The sequence below is a fragment of the Pelobates fuscus genome, chromosome 3, assembly GCF_036172605.1.
Source record: "Pelobates fuscus isolate aPelFus1 chromosome 3, aPelFus1.pri, whole genome shotgun sequence".
Taxonomy (NCBI): Eukaryota; Metazoa; Chordata; class Amphibia; order Anura; family Pelobatidae; genus Pelobates; species Pelobates fuscus.
Window position 1 is genome coordinate 391,970,345 of NC_086319.1, and position 18,082 is coordinate 391,988,426.

General features: G+C 45.0%; 1 non-coding gene across 1 annotated transcript; it reads left to right on the forward strand.

Annotated features, from left to right (window-relative positions):
- Window positions 1-1,222: 1,222 nt before the first annotated feature.
- TRNAL-AAG (transfer RNA leucine (anticodon AAG)) lies at window positions 1,223-1,304 on the forward strand. Its single transcript has one exon. It is a non-coding gene; the product is annotated as a tRNA-Leu (tRNA).
- Window positions 1,305-18,082: the final 16,778 nt, after the last annotated feature.

Consider the following 18,082-nt stretch of genomic DNA (forward strand, 5'->3'; position numbering starts at 1 on the left):
ATGGAAACACACAAGTAGTAAAAACTTAAAGACATACACACACACTCTTTCTCCATCCATATCCATCCATCCATCCATCCCATCATCCATATCCATCCAGTCACCCACCCACACTCACTAAATAAGTATACTTACAGTTTGAATCCTCCCCTCCTCCTCGGTCTCCAGTCTTCAGCTTGTCCGCTCAAACCACTCCCACGCAGACAGGATGCTCGTGCACAGAGCTGCCCTGTGCTCTGCTGACAGCAGATCTGAGTGGATGGAGGCGTTTTATGCCTCCATCAACTCTGAAGTCCATCTGGTTCACTCTGAGTGACTGCAACTGGAGGTGTTCCTGGCTTTCAATGTAAACAATGTATTTTCTCAGAAAATACAGTGTTTACATGAGAAAGGCTGCAGAGAGCTATGGGTCTCACCTGAACAACCTCATTAAAGGAAAACTCCAGTGCCAGGAAAACAATCAGTTTTCCTGGCACTGCAGGTTCCCTCTCCCTCCCACCCCCCAATCCCCAGTTACTGAAGGGGTGAAAACCCCTTCAGTCACTTACCTGAGGCAGCGACGATGTCCCTCGTCGCTGTCTCCTCCTCTGCGCCGCTCCTCTTTCTTACTCTGTTGGCCGGTGGGCGAGACTGATCCCTCCCACCGGCCGGGGAGACCTAATGCGCATGCATTAGCGCTCCCCATAGGAACGCATTGAAAAAGATTTTCAATGCTTTCCTATGGGGAAATGAGCGACGCTGGAGGTCCTCATACAGTGTGAGGACGTCCAGCGACGCTCTAGCACAGATAATCTGTGCTATAATCCAGGAAGTTCCCTCTAGTGGCAGTCTATTAGACAGCCACTGGAGGTGGAGTTAACCCTGCAAGGTAATTATTGCAGTTTATAGAAAACTGCAATAATTACACTTGCAGGTTTAGGAGTAGTGGGAGTTGGCACCCAGACCACTCCAATGGGCAGAAGTGGTCTGGGTGCCTGGAGTGTCCCTTTAAGCTGAAGTTGTTCAGGTGACTATAATGTCCCTTTAAAATTTAGCTCTACATATTTTAACTTTTAGGTAGTGATAATTTTGTTCAACCACCTTATAATTCTAATGCCGCTAGCAATCTATTGTTATATACACACACATTAGAAATAAATAATCTATATCATAATTAATCAGTACTGTACCTTTAAGTAGTAGTCCCCCCTGTTATATACGGTACAGGAATTACTCAATATCAGGTAGCGTGGCCGAGCGGTCTAAGGCGCTGGATTAAGGCTCCAGTCTCTTCGGGGGCGTGGGTTCGAATCCCACCGCTGCCATTTTTATTACTTTTACATGAATATATATGTAGTAGTAATTAATGGATGAATCTCTTTGGCATTAATCCATCTGTCTCCTAATATGTTTATAAATGCATTCTTTTAAAAAAAATAAAAAAAATAAAGCCATTAGCAAATAAACAAACAATACAGTTCTATATAAATTGATTTTGCAATGTATAGTTTATTACATAGTAATAGCTGTCAATGTTTATGATGCATTAGTAATAAGTGGATGAAACTCTGAGTTTTCTTGAAAAGTACATACTAAGCAATCCCTACCAGACAATCTAGGCAGCTTTAAAGTGACAGTATTGGCATTAATATGTTCAGAAATGCATTCTTTATAAAAATAAATAAATACAGCCATTAGCAAATAAACAAACTATCCAGTTCTAAATAATTAGATTTTGCAATGTATAGTTTACTCTGCAATGCAATGTATATTAAAAGCTAAAAACATTCCAATACATGATTTGATTGCCGAGTAGCTGTTAATGTTTAATGTTAAATGTCTCGTTAGCTTGTTACATTTGTTGTGTGGAATATCTGATACCTTTCACAGGAGGAACCAGTCTGAGCAGATCTAAACAAACAATAACCTCTTTATTGGCATTTGTAGCAAAACTTGCCCAAAGGCTACTTGTATCCTCACAAACTATGCTGTCACTCACTCTATCTACTGCAATGGGTTTGTATTACTGAAGGTCTGAATATCCTCCACAGTACACTCAACCTAGTAGCTAATAGTCCACAAGTAATGGGTTCAGTCATATAACTGTTGCTCTGCATATTAGAATGGTCATTGCAGTTCTTATGGGAACTCAAACTACTCAATTAAACCTGAAAAGAACAAAAGCTTGAAATATATTGGATTTTGTTTTACAGTCTCTGTGAGCACAGTTCAGAATCTACACTCTGCGCAGTGCAAATTAGGTTATTTGCTACAGCGAGAATTTTCAACGTAAATGTATCATTAGGAAAAATTCCCAAGTCAACTATGCTTCCATTTATTTGTAGAGTGGAGTGTCCCTTTAACCCCCACCACTGCTTTCCATTTACAAAAGCAGACAACCTGGGGTATTTTTTACATGGAACAGTCTTTTCATTGATCGTTTCATTACCTCTTTAAGAACAACAATGTTGCATAGAAAAGTTTGAACACATTTTAAAAAAACTGTGGACAGCAATAACTATACAGTGACTCATATCATATTCTATAATATAGCCACATACTATATCTTGTTGTATTGCTCTATTTAACCAAAAGGAACTTAATCTAAATGAAGTTGTTATGGTGCCAGTAGGCCCCTTGGTGCACTCTTACCTTATGGGGTTAAACTGTTAAACCTTAAAAGTAGCCTCCAGCGCCAATTTCTGGGAACCCCCAGGCGGCATCCAGTTTCTGACTCGGAGTTACAGGAAGCGTGGAGTGCTTCCAGTAGAGGCGTCACTGATTGGCTAGAGCCACCAGCTGATGCTCTAAGTCAGGTGATCTCAACCCAGTCCTCAAGGACCCCCTACCAGTCGAGGATTTAGGAAATTACCCTGTTGTGTCTAAAGTGTTTGTCCCCATCCCCCCAAAAAACACATTAGACACAGCAGGGTAATCCCTAAATCCTGGATAGTTTGGGGGTCCTTGAGGACTGAGTTGAGAACCCCTGCTCTAAGTCAACCAGTAGCTCCCCATTGCCTTTTTTATTAATGGGGAGCTACTAATTGGCTTTGCGAGTCAACTGACTGCTCCAGCCAATCAGCTGCATTCCTGCCCGATGGCACTCTGCCCTCCCTGTACCTCAGTTTCACAAGCCTGAAGCCACCTGGGAGACCTGGCGATCGGCGGTGGAGGCAACCTTTGTGGTTAAAGCGTTCGACAACGGTTTAACCCTTAAAAGGTAAGAGTGCGGTCGGGGGCCTCCTGGCACTGCAACAACTTCATTAACACGAAGTGACTGAATACTACATTCGTAGGACCAAATTTGGGCGCATAATCATGACGTTTACAAACAGTCAAAAAAAGGTTTTCTATCACCCATGAATCAAAAGGAATTCCATTATGTTTTGTGGACCCAGGACATACTTGAAAACAAGAGAAATCTCAATTTTATAAATATAAATATAAATAAATAAATAAATAAGTTGTTATGGTGACCGAAGTACCGCTTTAAGTCTATGGCCACCCTTTAGCTATTTAACAATAATATCACACCTCCTAATTATCCTGACATATTCTATTCTTAATTGTTAACTGGACGTCACAAGTTTGTAACCTGTATCATAGTGTCAGACCAGTTTTTCTTGAAAATCAATATAGAGCTGGCTTTACAACCAACATAAAAACTCCCTGCATGAAAACAAACACACGTTCAATATACGAGCAGATTGATCCCTCAGAGCGCAGGAAGAGGAGCCATACAGTATATCTACCAAATAAGTCCTAATGACGCATCAAAGGGCTTTCATAGATCCCTCATCTGGTAACCTATCTTTCTTATTTTACTTTTTCTCTATTTCTTACTACTGCAATTATTGATACTGTGCACCCTTGCTATAGCCGCCAGTCTGTATATGGCTTTGTGTTGGAATGCTTGGTGTGTATGTGTCAATATATAATTACTACACTTTAGAGATGAGTAGTTATAACCAGGTTTGAAATTTTCTTTGGATTCTTATTTTAGTACTTAAACCGTGTTAGTGAAGCCTATAAGGGAGAATAAGGGGTAAATGACATTTGGGTTATTAGGGTGGAGAGTTTATTAATGCTTTGGAATCTGGTTTATATTAGCAGTCACTTTGGCACGTATTGTTTTAGTCCTGTCTTGTACTAAAACGTGTATTTTTCTTTCTTTCTTTTTCTTTTCTTTTTAAAACTTATACTTATGGGGGCACTGGGAGACATGGGGACACTGAGAAACTAGGGACACTGGCTGGGAGACATAAAGATATTTGGGGACACTGAGAGACATGGGGACACATACACTGGAAGACTAGTGTGGCGAAACCAGCCTCGCCACTGTCCACTGGAGGAGCCTGGTTGCTCGCCTGCTCCCTTTAGACTATGGCCCGGCAGTTAAAACCTTTTATTTTCCCTGCAGAAAAGCGTATTCGTGCCTTTCTGTGGACTGTTAAAGCTATGCTACCCCAGATAGCTATGCCATGGAGCCCAGCCGTATAATAAGTGACTGTATAAAAGACTTTGGCTCCATGGCGATTGAACTGTATGTATGTGATCTGAGCGCCATCCGGTAATAATGTGCGCTCAGATCTAAGCTATCTGGGGATAGGTAGAATGTGTATGTTCTATGTGATAAATGTAACAGTATGTCATTTTATGTAATTTATTGTCCTTTGTCTGCCATGTGGCTAATGGAGATGTGCCTCTGTCCTTGGAGATAATTGGATTACTTCCCAATTACCTCCAGGACAGAGAGGAGGGATTGTGATGCATTGTGGGAGTGTTTAAAGGTGTATGTCTGTGAATGGTCAATGTCCAATATGTTTCCCAGTATCCCATCTGGTCCCCTAGGGGAGTGTCCACCAGGTGGGAGACCCGCATAAAAGCCGGGCAGGTAGCCCCAGTAAATCAGTTCTGCTTGACCCTCAAACGAAGTGTCATCTCGTTCTTGGGGGGAATTGGATTTTATGCTGTTACAGTGAGACTGCCAAGAGTGTAAACTGTTCGTATGGTTTTTCCTGTTCGGCTGTTTACAGCATCTGTGTGTTTCCTGTTCGGGAGTTTGGAGCATTCCCCTGGTTCCAGGTCGGGAGATTGGTGAATTCATGTGTTTGCAGTTCGCGAGATTGGTGAATTCATGTGTTTGCAGTTCGCGAGATTGGTGAATTCATGTGTTTGCAGTTCGGGAGTTTGAGTATTCATGTGTTTGCAATTCGGGAGATTGGTGATTGCAGTAGCTGCCTGTGCATCTGAAAAGGGGAATATCGCCTAAACGGTTTTTAACCTCTTGTGTGCAAAACGGTCCGTTACAATTACCTGGCACCCCGACTGGGTACCTCCGTTGATGGATGCTCCTAGCGCTTACTGAGGACTCCAAGCACTGCAGCAGACACCACAACCATCAAACCGGAGAAGCATACAAATGCTCTCAAGCATATGAATGCTGTAGTGCTTGGAGTCCTCAGGAAGCGCTAGGAGCATCCATCAACTGAGGTACCCAGTCGGGGTGCCAGGTAATCCGTTACAACTAGGGGACACTGGGTGCCGTGGAGACACTGAGACACTAGGGACATTGGCTGGGAGACATGGGGACACTGGGAGACATGGGGACCCTGAAACATTTAGGGACACCGGGAGACATGGGGACACTGAGACACTAGGGACACTAGCTGGGAGATATAGGGACAATGGGAGACAGATATTTGGGGACACTGGGACACATGGGGACAATGAGACTCTAGGGACACTGAGACATGAGGACACAGACACTGGGAGACTAGGGGACACTGGGAGCCATGGGGACACTGAAACACTAGGGACATTAGCTGGGAGACATGGGGACACTGGGAGAAATGGAGACACTGTGTCCTTAGTGTCTCCCAATGTCCCTATGTCTCTCAGTGTCCCCTAGTGTCTCAGTGTCCCCTAGTGTCTCAGTGTCCCCAAGTGTCTCAGTGTCCCCATGTTTCCCTGCTGCCTTTCCCACCCATCCTTCACATCCATGAGCGGTTGTCTGTCTGCAGACTGGGAGCTGCTGTCTGAACTCTCTGCGCTGTGTAGCTGCTCCCCCGTGGATCAGTGAGTATAGAGAGGCAGGGAGGGATATGCTGTAACTTCCTATCCCTGCCTCTCTCCACACACAGGGACCCCTACTGTCTGGTGCTGGTATTGCAGAGTAATCTCCATTTATACTGAGAAAAATATCTGCATTTGTATTGCCGGTATTACTGCAATACTGGCACGGCCAGGCAACCCCAAATACCGGCTGTGCTGGTAAAATACCATTCAGATGGCAAACCCAAGAGTAGTGTGTAAAAAAAAAAAAAAAAAAAATATATATATATATATATATATATATATATATTTTTTTTTAAATGGGCCTATTCCATGGGCCTGGAGCTGCAGCTCCATCAGTCCCTATGTTAATCCGGCCCTGGCTGCGGGTATGAGTGCCCTTCACCTGGCTTTCTGTCAAATCATTTTTCCCATTTTTCGTTATTTTTGGATCAGGTCCTATTTGGGCTGGATCCATTTGTTTCACTATGATTATTTCAATAGGAACATGATGAATAATAGTTTGTGACAGTTTCTTTCTTAATTACCTCTTTCCAAAATATGCTGTTAAAGAGTATCTTAGGGCAAGACAAGCTATTGAGTTAAAGAAACACTACAGGGTCAGGAATACAAACGTGTATACAGGTTGTCCTCACTTTATGACCTACTTATTTCACGAAGACTCGAACTTCCAACCATCTTTCTAACTTGGGGATTCCCCACGTTAGAGAGCTGGTCTATGTGCGGGGAATTTTCCCCAAACATAGATTAGAGGGATTCCCTGCTCTAGTGCGTATGTCTGCGTTTCGGGTAAATTTCTCAGAACATAGAAAAACGCACCCGAGCAGGGAATCCATCTAATTATGTTCGGTAAACGTTCTCCAAACATAGATTTGAGGGATTCCCTGCTCTGTTGTGCTTGTCTATGTTCGGAGAATGCTATATAGCGCTTCCTCACTTACCGACCATATCGTCTTACGACCGGGTCATAACAGCGGAACCCGGTCGGTAAGTGAGGAGTTTCTGTAGTGCATAGTTTATTTTAGTACAATTTAGGTTCCCGGCTCCCTGTAACCCTCTTAAACAGGGTAAAAGCGTAAATTTATTCCAGCGCTGCGTGGGTCCGCCAGCGCTGGCCCCGACCCTGCTACGTCTCCATGGCTGAAATTTAAAGGACCACTCTAGGCACCCAGACCACTTCAGCTTAATGAAGTGGTCTGGGTGCCAGGTCCTTCTAGGGTTAACCCATTTTTTTATAAACATAGCAGTTTCAGAGAAACTGCTATGTTTATTAATGGGTTAAGCCTTCCCCCAAATCCTCTAGTGGCTGTCTCATTGACAGCCGCTAGAGGCGCTTGCGTGATTCTCACTGTGAAAATCACAGTGAGAGCACGCAAGCGTCCATAGGAAAGCATTGTGAATGCTTTCCTATGTGACCGGCTGAATGCGCGCGCAGCTCTTGCCGCGCGTGCGCATTCAGCCGACGGGGAGGAACGGAGGCGGAGAGGAGGAGGAGAGCTCCCCGCCCAGCGCTGGAAAAAGGTACGTTTTAAACACTTTCCCCTTTCCAGAGCCCGGCGGGAGTGGGTCCCTGAGGGTGGGGGCACCCTCAGGGCACTATAGTGCCACGAAAACGAGTATGTTTTCCTGGCACTAGAGTGGTCCTTTAATCAATTAATCTTTATGGGGAAAGTTCAGTGTCTCCATGCAGACGCTGAACAGCAGTGCTGCACCAGGAAGCACCTCTAGTGGCCACCTGAGTGACTGCCACTGCAGATGTTACTAGGCAGCAATGTAAACCCTGCCTTTTCCCTGAAAAGGCAGCATTTACATGAAAATGCCTGAAGGGATATGCTATACCCACCATAACAACTACTTTAAGTAATGAAGATGCTGCTATCCCAGCTTGGCTAGTTCAGCTTCAATTTTGCAATTTAGATTTTAATTAATTATAATTTACTGTTTAGTAAATAAACTGCTTAGCTTTACAGCAACTAATAGTATTTTGTGCACACTTATGTACTTGCACTCTCAGGGCTATGAGTATGTGATACTTCTGAATTTACATGAAATACTGGGTTCTACAAGAACAGCATTGTATTTGATGCAAATCAAAATAGACTCAAAATAAATATGCATTTATATATTTGTGTTTATTTTATTTAACTCCAAAAACGGAAGGGGGAGCGGGGGAGGGGTCGCTAATTAGAAGATAAACCCCAAATAAAACCATGCATTCATTTGGCATTGTATATCTAAAAAGAGCTTGCAAAAGCTGCAGTTCTTATGACTGCAGCCTTTGCAAGCCCACCCTCCTCCCTGATAGATTCATTAAGAAGTCCCTGAATCTTTTGCTCTGGTCAGTAGGAACACTGGTCTGTCATGGGAGCTAACGGAAGAAGGAAGCAAACCTCCCTGGCTGTTTGATTGACAGCCAGGATAGTTTTCATAAATAGTTATAAATTGGCACGATTATAAACTAGATTTAAAATAGGATACTTCTTACCCATAAAGTACTTCAGCAAGCTGTGGTACTTTATTTAATAAAATTTTTGTGTCACAAACTCCATAAAGTTAGTTTTATTGGTGGGGAGACCTGTGATACCTTAACTCACACTTCTCCCCGTGGAGCTTTATGACACTGATTAACACCGCATATTACTGTGAGTGTTATTGTTGTGAAGCCCTGCAATACCTTCATTCACACATATAAATGTGAAGTGTGTATAAGTTTGGTTACAGTCTGTCTTCTCCAGCTATAATTAAACTCCCATTGTCCAATCATTCTATATTACAAAGGGGCTTGTCCCTGGCAATATAATAGAGAGCCAGTGAACTGGGCATTTCACTGCTAATCTATCTCTTCTTCTTGCTGTGCTATCCCAGTTCCTCCAGTGTCTGTGTGTGAGGCTGGGCAGGAAGTGGATGGGATCACTTCCTATCTGCCCACTAACAGCCTCTCAGACAGGAAATGCCTTGCAGGAGGAGCAGAGGTTGCAATGTATAACCACTCCGGCAGCTCTGCTTTCAAGGCAAAGAGGTTTAGTGTATAGAGCAGGCAGGGCTGCCATCAGAAATTTTGGGGCTCCTAACACAGCTCAAGGTCTGGGCCCTGGGGCCCCACCGAGTCTCCCCACAAAGATGCAGTGTGTTTGTAGAGTGGATGCAGAGACTGTGTGTGTAGTGAATGCAGTGTGTTTGTGTACTGGATACAGTCTATGTGTTTGTGCAGAGCAGGGGTGCCCAAAAGGTAGATCCCCAGATGTTGTAGAACTACAATACCCATGACGCTTTGCATGCCTTTAGAATGACAAAGCAATATGGCAACTGTAGTTTTAAAACATCTTGGGATCTACCTTTTGGACACCCCTGGTGTAGAAGATGCATTATGTTCAAAGTGGATGGAGTGAGTGTATGTAGTGGATGCAGAGTGTCTGCTTACCTTCTGTGCAGACAGGGGGCAATAATTGCTCCCATGGTGATCCAGAGTGTCCCTTGTAGGCAGCTGGTTCACTTCCTGGTGGTCCAGTGTGCTGCTAGTGGACTCTCTTGTGATCCAGTGTGTTGCTGGGGCTGCTGCCGCACTGCTGCGGGGTCCCGGTGCTCTGTGATGATGTCAGAGCGCAGGCTGGGAACCCGGCACCTGTGCTTGACACTCACAGAGCGCTGGGACCGTGTGGGAGTGCGGCAGCCCCAGCAACACACTGGACCACCAGGGAGACCACTGGGGCCCCCCTTTACATGGCAACCAGGCTGGAGGGGCACTTTTACCTCCTGACTCTCCCACGGCATATCACGTGGCACCTATTACAGACTATTATCGGATTCGGCGCAGCAAGGAATCAGTACCCCTTCGCTGTGCCGAATCGTTTGATAGTCCAAAATAATAGACGAAAGTGGGGCCCAGGACCGTCATGGTTGTCGCCCCCTGATGGCGGCCCTGAGAGCAGGCCTCACATAATGTCACTGCTCAATTCTCTGCCATTTAGGAGTGAAATCACTTTTGTTTCTGTTTATGCAGTGATAGTCAGCTACACCTCCCCTGACTGTGACTGACACAGCCTGCGTGAAAAATGGTTTCAGATCTTACATACTTTAGACGTTTTTATCTCCTGCTCGGTTTATTGAACTTTCATGCACAAGGCTCCTGTAGAATCTAGCAGTATATTAACAGAGCAGGAGGATAAAAATGCTATATTAAACAGACTGTGCAATAAATTTTAACGTTAGATTTCACTTTACAGGAAGTGTTTAGGAAGGCTATGCAAGTCACATGCAGGGAGGTGTGACTAGACCTGCATAAACAAAGTTATTTACCGTATATACTCGAGTATAAGCTGAGTTTTTCAGCACATTTTTTGTGCTGAAAAACCCCAACTCGGCTTATACTCGAGTCACTGTCTGTATTATGGCAATTTGCATTGCCATAATACAGACTGGGGGCTGTGGGGGCTGGCAGAGAGTTTACTTACCTCTCCTGCAGCTCCTGTCAGCTCCCTTCTACTCCGCGCCGGTCCTTTCAGCACCTCGGTCAGCTCCCAGTATAAGTCTCGCGAGAGCCGCGGGGTCATAGTGTGGCTCTCGCGAGACTTACAGTGTGAGCTGACAAAAGAGCTGCACGGACCGGCGCGGAGGAGGAGGGAGCTGACAGGAGCTGCAGGAGAGGTAAGTGCTTCCTGCCAGCTCCCCTCTTCCCCCCACTGAACTGCCAATGCCACTGGACCACCAGGGAAGGAGAGCCCCCCTCCCTCCCATGTATCAAGCAGGGAGGGGGGCCGAAAAAAATTTAAATAAAATAAAAAATAATGAAAAATAATAATAATTAAATAAAAAAAATTATTAAAATAGATAAAAATAAAAAAATTGCCCACTCCCCACCAAGGCTCAGCTACACACACACACACACACTGCACTCATACACCCACACTGCACTCATACACACACACTGCACTCATACACACACACTGCACTCATATACACACACTGCACTCATATACACACTGTAACGGATCGCCTGGCACCCTGACTGGGTACCTCCGTTAATGGATGCTCCAAGCGCTTCCTGAGGACTCCAAGCACTCTGGCAGACACCACAATCACCGAATCAGAGAAGCATATGAATCCTCTCAAGCCTCTGAATGCTGTAGACAGTTGAATAGGAACCATACGAATAGGTTTGCACTCCTAGCAGTCAAACTGGAACAGCATGCAATAAATCCTCCCCCAATAATGAGACGACACTTCACTTTGAGGGTTAAACAGGAACTCTGGACTGGCACATCCAGCCTGGCTTTTATTACAACTGTACACATACAGGCCACACCCAGGGGGAGGCCTAAAATAACCAATAGCATCACGGGTGCAACCCACACATCCCCTCCCCTTAGTGTGACACATAATCCCATTATTCATACAGTTTAAAATATACTTTTTACCCAATATTTATAACTTCAAAACCATACATCACATTCACATAAAAATAGATATCCACAATCAATCCATTCAGGGGAACAACATATTAAAAAATGGCATGAATCAGACCAGGGGTTCAAAAGTTAGTAATAGTATCTTTTAAAACTCCTGTCAGCATGACTTTCCAGCTCAGACCGGTTACCTCCCACAATGCCTCACAATCCCTCCCCTCTGGCCTGGAGATAATTGGGGAAGGAATCTAATTATCTCCAAGGACTGAGGCAAAACTCCATTACCCACATGGCAGACAAAAAGACAGTAAAAGACATAAAATTACATACTGATACATTTAACACATAAAACACACATTTCTACATATCCCCAGTTTAACCGAACACATAAATACCTACATAATATTTAAGACAGTATTACTGTGATATGTTACAAAGTCTTAAAGGGACATTATTCCCAAATGTCCCAATATGTCCACGGATGATTCTAAAAGGGCCAGCAGCAGCAATATAAACTAAAACATGCCCAAATATAGTTCAAACGTACCAATTTTCCAGGGGCCATAGTCAGCAGGTAGGAGGCAGGCAGCCAGGCCCCACCAATGTCCCGTGTCGAGGCGGTTTCCGCCACACACACACACTGCATTCATACACACACTGCACTCATACACACACTGCACTCATACACACACTGCATTCATACACACACACACTGCATTCATACATACACACACATCACTCATACACACACTGCACTCATACACACACACTGCATTCATTCATACACACACTGCACTCATACACACACTGCACTCATACACACACTGCACTCATACACACACGCTGCACTCATACACACACACTGCATTCATACACACACACTGCATTTATACACACACACTGCATTCATTATTGTAGCAGTACTTACCCTCTCCAGGGGCCGGCCGGGGTCCTCTCTTCTCGCCGCGCGCGGTCCTGCTCCTGCACGAGCCGCGCGCGGCTCATCCAACGACGAGATCAGTCAGGCGGGCAGTGACCGCGAGAAGCGGTCACGTGTCCCGCCTGACACTAAGAGCGCGCCGCGCGTCTCGGGCGCGCTCTTAAAGGGACAGTGGGAGACAAAATTAGAATCAGTCTCCCATTGGCCCCTGTCATGCCACGTTTCCCATACACTCACCTTTTGGGGGCGTGGATATGACAGGGGCCAATCAAAGTGAACATTAGGGTATTTATGCTCACCTGTTTCCTTTGCACCTTGCCCTATCGTGGTTTCTGTTCAGTTCCCTTTAGTGCTTGTATCGTTCAGTTGGTTTTTTGGTGCTTGACCTTGGCTTTGTTCCTGACTCCGCTCTCTCTTTATCCTTGCTTGTTTATCCGCCGGTTTGTCTTCCTGTGTACCAGTTCTCGGCTTGTTCTACTTTACGCTGTCTCTCCGTCCCCTTGACCTCGGCTTGTTCTGGACTCTGTCTTTTCTTGTACTCGTCTAAGTCCGGCCATTCTAAGGTCCGGTAAGACGAATCCTGGTTTCTTGTCTCTTGACTATCTGGACTATTCCTGCGTGTTGGGGTATATTACCGTGACATTACGATAGGGCCATGGACCTCGCAGGTTTAGGACAACAGATGGCCACTCATGAGGCTAGATTCGCAGAACAGGATCACCGTATGGATCAAATGGCTCAAGCCATCCAGACACTGTTATCCAGATCAGCTCCGCTACCTGTACCTGCGCCTCCTGTAACCCCTGTACCAGACACAGCTAATATGCCTAATGCTTCAGCTCATCTAACCCCGCCACCTAGGTATGGAGGGGACGCTAAGACATGTAGGGGATTCCTTAATCAAGTGGAATTCCACTTTGAAATGTACCCACGTTCATTTCCCACTGATAGATCTAAGGTGGGTTTTCTTATGCACCAGCTTACGGATAAGGCACTTGAATGGGCAAATCCTATTTGGGAGGCTAATGGACCTATGGTACACGATTTCAATAGCTTCCTCACAGCGTTTCGTAGAACATTTGACACGACTAAAAGGTCAAAGAATGCCGCCAGGGCGTTAATGAGAATTAAGCAAGGATCTAAATCTGTAGCCGATTATGCTATTCAGTTCCGTACCCTTGCCGCACAGGTAGATTGGACTAACAATGGGCTTACTACTGCGTTTATGGAAGGTCTGTCTGAAACTATGTTGGATGAGGTAGCAGCTAAGGACCTCCCTGTACCCCATACCTTTGATCACGGAACTATTTGATAGGCTTAAACATGCCACGGTTTTTACTAAATTGGACCTTAGGGGTGCTTACAATCTCATACGTATCAAAAAGGATCACGAATGGAAGACCGCATTCAATACCAGGAGTGGTCACTACGAATATACTGTGATGCCCTTTGGCCTTTGTAACGCCCCAGCAGTTTTTCAAGAATTTATTAATGATGTCCTACGTCAGTATATACATACATTCGTAATAGTATACTTGGACGACATATTAATTTATTCTACTGATTTACAGACTCATCACATGCATGTTAAATTAGTGTTGAGAACTCTTCTTGTTAACGGTCTCTATTGCAAACTCGAAAAATGTTCATTTGATCAATCAGAAGTCCAATTCTTGGGTTATATAATCTCTGCCAAGGGTTTTCGTATGGATCCCAAGAAACTTTCTGCCATTATGGAATGGCCTCTACCTCAGGGTTTGAAAGCCATTCAGCGTTTTCTGGGGTTCTCAAATTATTATAGGCGTTTTATTAAAGGGTTTTCTGCCATTGTAGCACCTATAACCAGAATGACCAAGAAGGATGGTAATACTCATGTCTGGAAACCAGAAGCACTTGAGGCCTTTGAATTCCTGAAGGCTTCATTTGCCTCTGCCCCTATTTTACAGCATCCTGTCCCTTCACTACCCTTTATTCTTGAAGTTGATGCTTCTGAGATTGGGGTAGGTGCTATCTTGTCTCAAAGAGATTCACCTGAAAAGCCGTTACACCCTTGTGGCTTCTTTTCCAGACAGATGTCCAAAGCAGAGAAGAATTATGATGTAGGCAATCGCGAACTCCTTGCTATCATTTTGGCGCTCAAGGAATGGAGACATCTACTAGAAGGTACTAGGGATCCCATCCTCATTTTAACGGATCACAAAAACCTCTCCTACCTTAGTGAAGCTAAAAGATTGTCTTCTAGGCAGGCCAGGTGGTCTCTGTTTTTGTCTCGTTTTAATTACATAATCACATACAGACCAGGTGATCGTAATACTAAAGCTGACGCTCTGTCCAGACAATTCGAGACCACTGACAAACTAGAAATTGATGTTACCCCTGTCATTCCTCCTGACAGAATAATAGCTACTACTGTTCTTTCTATTTCTTCTTCCCTCTTACAAGCTATACAGGCTAAACAAAACATGGCTCCTGGGGAAAGGCCTGCTGATAAACTGTTCGTTGATATACCCGAGAGACGAGACATTATGTCTTTATATCATGACACTAGAACTGCTGGACACCCTGGTATTTCTAAACGTTCTCAGCAGTTTCTAGATATTTCTGGTGGGCTTCCTTACGCAAGGACGTCACCGATTACATTAATGCCTGTACTACTTGTGCCAGTATGAAGTCCTCCCACAGAGTTCCTTGTGGGTTGTTGCATCCGTTGCCCTTACCCGAGAGGCCGTGGTCCAATCTATCCATGGATTTTATTGTTGAATTACTCCCTTCGAATGGTAAAACTGTCATCCTGATGATTGTGGATCGTTTTTCTAAGATGGCTCATTTTGTGTCTCTTGTCAAATTGCCATCATCCAAGGAACTTGCCTCTATCTTTGCCAGGGAGGTGTTTCGGTTGCATGGTATTCCCACTTCGATCGTGTCCGATAGGGGTAGCCAGTTTATCTCCAGATTCTGGAAAACATTTTGTTTAGAGATGGGTATCTCCCTCTCGTTTTCTTCCGCTTACCACCCCCAGTCTAATGGAGCTGCTGAACGTGCCAACCAATCTCTAGAGCAGTATCTTCGTTGTTTCGTGTCCCACCATCAGAACAATTGGGCTGACCTTCTTCCTTGGGCTGAGTTTGCTCGTAATAATGCTGCTCATGAATCCTCCGGTAACAGCCCTTTTTACGTTGTTTATGGCCGGCATCCCGTGGTTCTTCCAGCTGCATTCTCCTTACAGGGCATGCCAGCTCTGGACGAACATTTGGCTGGTTTACGTAATACTTGGGAGCAGGTTCAGTGTTCTTTGGTGGATTCCGCTGCTCGCCAGAAGGTTCAGGCAGACAAGCATCGCAGGGCGGCTCCATCCTATGCTGTGGGGGACCGGGTTTGGCTTTCTACTCGCAATATTCGTCTTCGTGTGCCTTCTATGAAGTTGGCTCCTCGTTTTATTGGTCCTTTTCGTATCTTGCATGTGGTTAATCCTGTCTCGTATGCCTTGGATCTTCCTAGGAATCTACGCATTCCTAACGTGTTTCATACCTCCTTGTTAAAACCCCTCCTGTGCAACCGTTATACTCGGCATGTCCCTCCTCCCCCTCCGGTTTCTGAGGAGGGCCATGAGGAATTTGAAGTGGCTGCTATACTCGACTCTCGTTTTCTTCGGGGTCGCCTCCAATATCTGGTACATTGGAAGGGCTATGGGCCTGAGGAACGCAGTTGGATTTCCGCTGGCGCTGTTCACGCTCCTCGCCTTGTGCGTTCTTTCCACGCCCGCTTTCCTGCCAGGCCTGCTCCTCCCCGCCCAGTGGGCGTGTCTTCAGGGGGGGGTACTGTAGCAGTACTTACCCTCTCCAGGGGCCGGCCGGGGTCCTCTCTTCTCGCCGCGCGCGGTCCTGCTCCTGCACGAGCCGCGCGCGGCTCATCCAACGACGAGATCAGTCAGGCGGGCAGTGACCGCGAGAAGCGGTCACGTGTCCCGCCTGACACTAAGAGCGCGCCGCGCGTCTCGGGCGCGCTCTTAAAGGGACAGTGGGAGACAAAATTAGAATCAGTCTCCCATTGGCCCCTGTCATGCCACGTTCCCCATACACTCACCTTTTGGGGGCGTGGATATGACAGGGGCCAATCAAAGTGAACATTAGGGTATTTATACTCACCTGTTTCCTTTGCACCTTGCCCTATCGTGGTTTCTGTTCAGTTCCCTTTAGTGCTTGTATCGTTCAGTTGGTTTTTTGGTGCTTGACCATGGCTTTGTTCCTGACTCCGCTCTCTCTTTATCCTTGCTTGTTTATCCGCCGGTTTGTCTTCCTGTGTACCAGTTCTCGGCTTGTTCTACTTTACGCTGTCTCTCCGTCCCCTTGACCTCGGCTTGTTCTGGACTCTGTCTTTTCTTGTACTCGTCTAAGTCCGGCCATTCTAAGGTCTGGTAAGACGAATCCTGGTTTCTTGTCTCTTGACTATCTGGACTATTCCTGCGTGTTGGGGTATATTACCGTAACAATTATATACACACACTGTAAATAAATATTCAATTAATATAAATTTTTTAGGATCCAATTTTATTTAGAAACTTACCAGTAGCTACTGCATTTCCCACCCTAGTCTTATACTCGAGTCAATAAGTTTTCCCAGTTTTTTATATTCGGGTCGGCTTATACTCGAGTATATACGGTAACTCCTAAATGGCAGAGAATTGAGCAGTGAAACTGCAGGGGCATGATCTATACACCAAAACTGCTCCATTAAAGGAACACAATAGAGTTAGGAATAGAAATAGTATTCCTAACACCTTCGTGTCATAGTCATCGTTCTGGTAAAACCTTTTTTTTTTTTTATATGTATATGTATAGCTTTTATATTTTTATTTAGGCAAACCTGCAAAATAGTTAAATTAATATTCATAGCATCGCATGCTTTGGTTGTGAAACCATAGAACTTACTTATCTTTTTTTTTTTTTTTATTCCTTCAAGCACAACCCAGTGTTTACTATGTGGTTGTGTAATTAAGTTACTGGGCCATTATAACGTGTTTGACCTTCAGATTGCAGTTTGAAATTCTGTATGTGTTCTTTTCTTCCTACCATTTTTAATGTGTTTCTCCTTCTTATTCCTTTTATGCTCACTGCTAGTTTCAGGCAGACCCTGTCCCTGTCCTCATAGGTATGTCAATGCCTATTTGGGAGATACTGTACATCTCCCATGTGTGATTCCCTGGAGGCCACAAGACCATGACAAATGGAAAGTGACTTGGGAGAGGAAATCAGAAGCTGGTGGGAAGATCTTCGTCCACTGTCAGGAGAGTTCCAGTGGAGAGGTCAAGCAGAATGAAGATTACAGTGGCAGAACGTCCTTGTCACCAAACTGGGAAGAAAAGAAGAGTGGAACTTTGGAGCTTCGGAATGTTAAGTTGACGGATGCTGGTCTTTACACCTTCTGGATTACGCCGTTACCTGAAGAACCAGATCCCTCTAGTATGTGCTGTGAAGTCACTTTAATAGTGGACAATATAGGAATAACAAAGGAAAAAGGTGAGAAAATCTATGAATAAAAAAAATGAGTGAGGTCCTTAGAATAGGCGGGACATCGGTGGGCAAAGAGAAAGGGAACAGGCCAGTAATGCAAGTCACACCACTACCACTGCCCACAGGGGTGGACCTGCTCAGAAAGTGGGCTTTGGCACGTCAGCCTTGTGTGAATG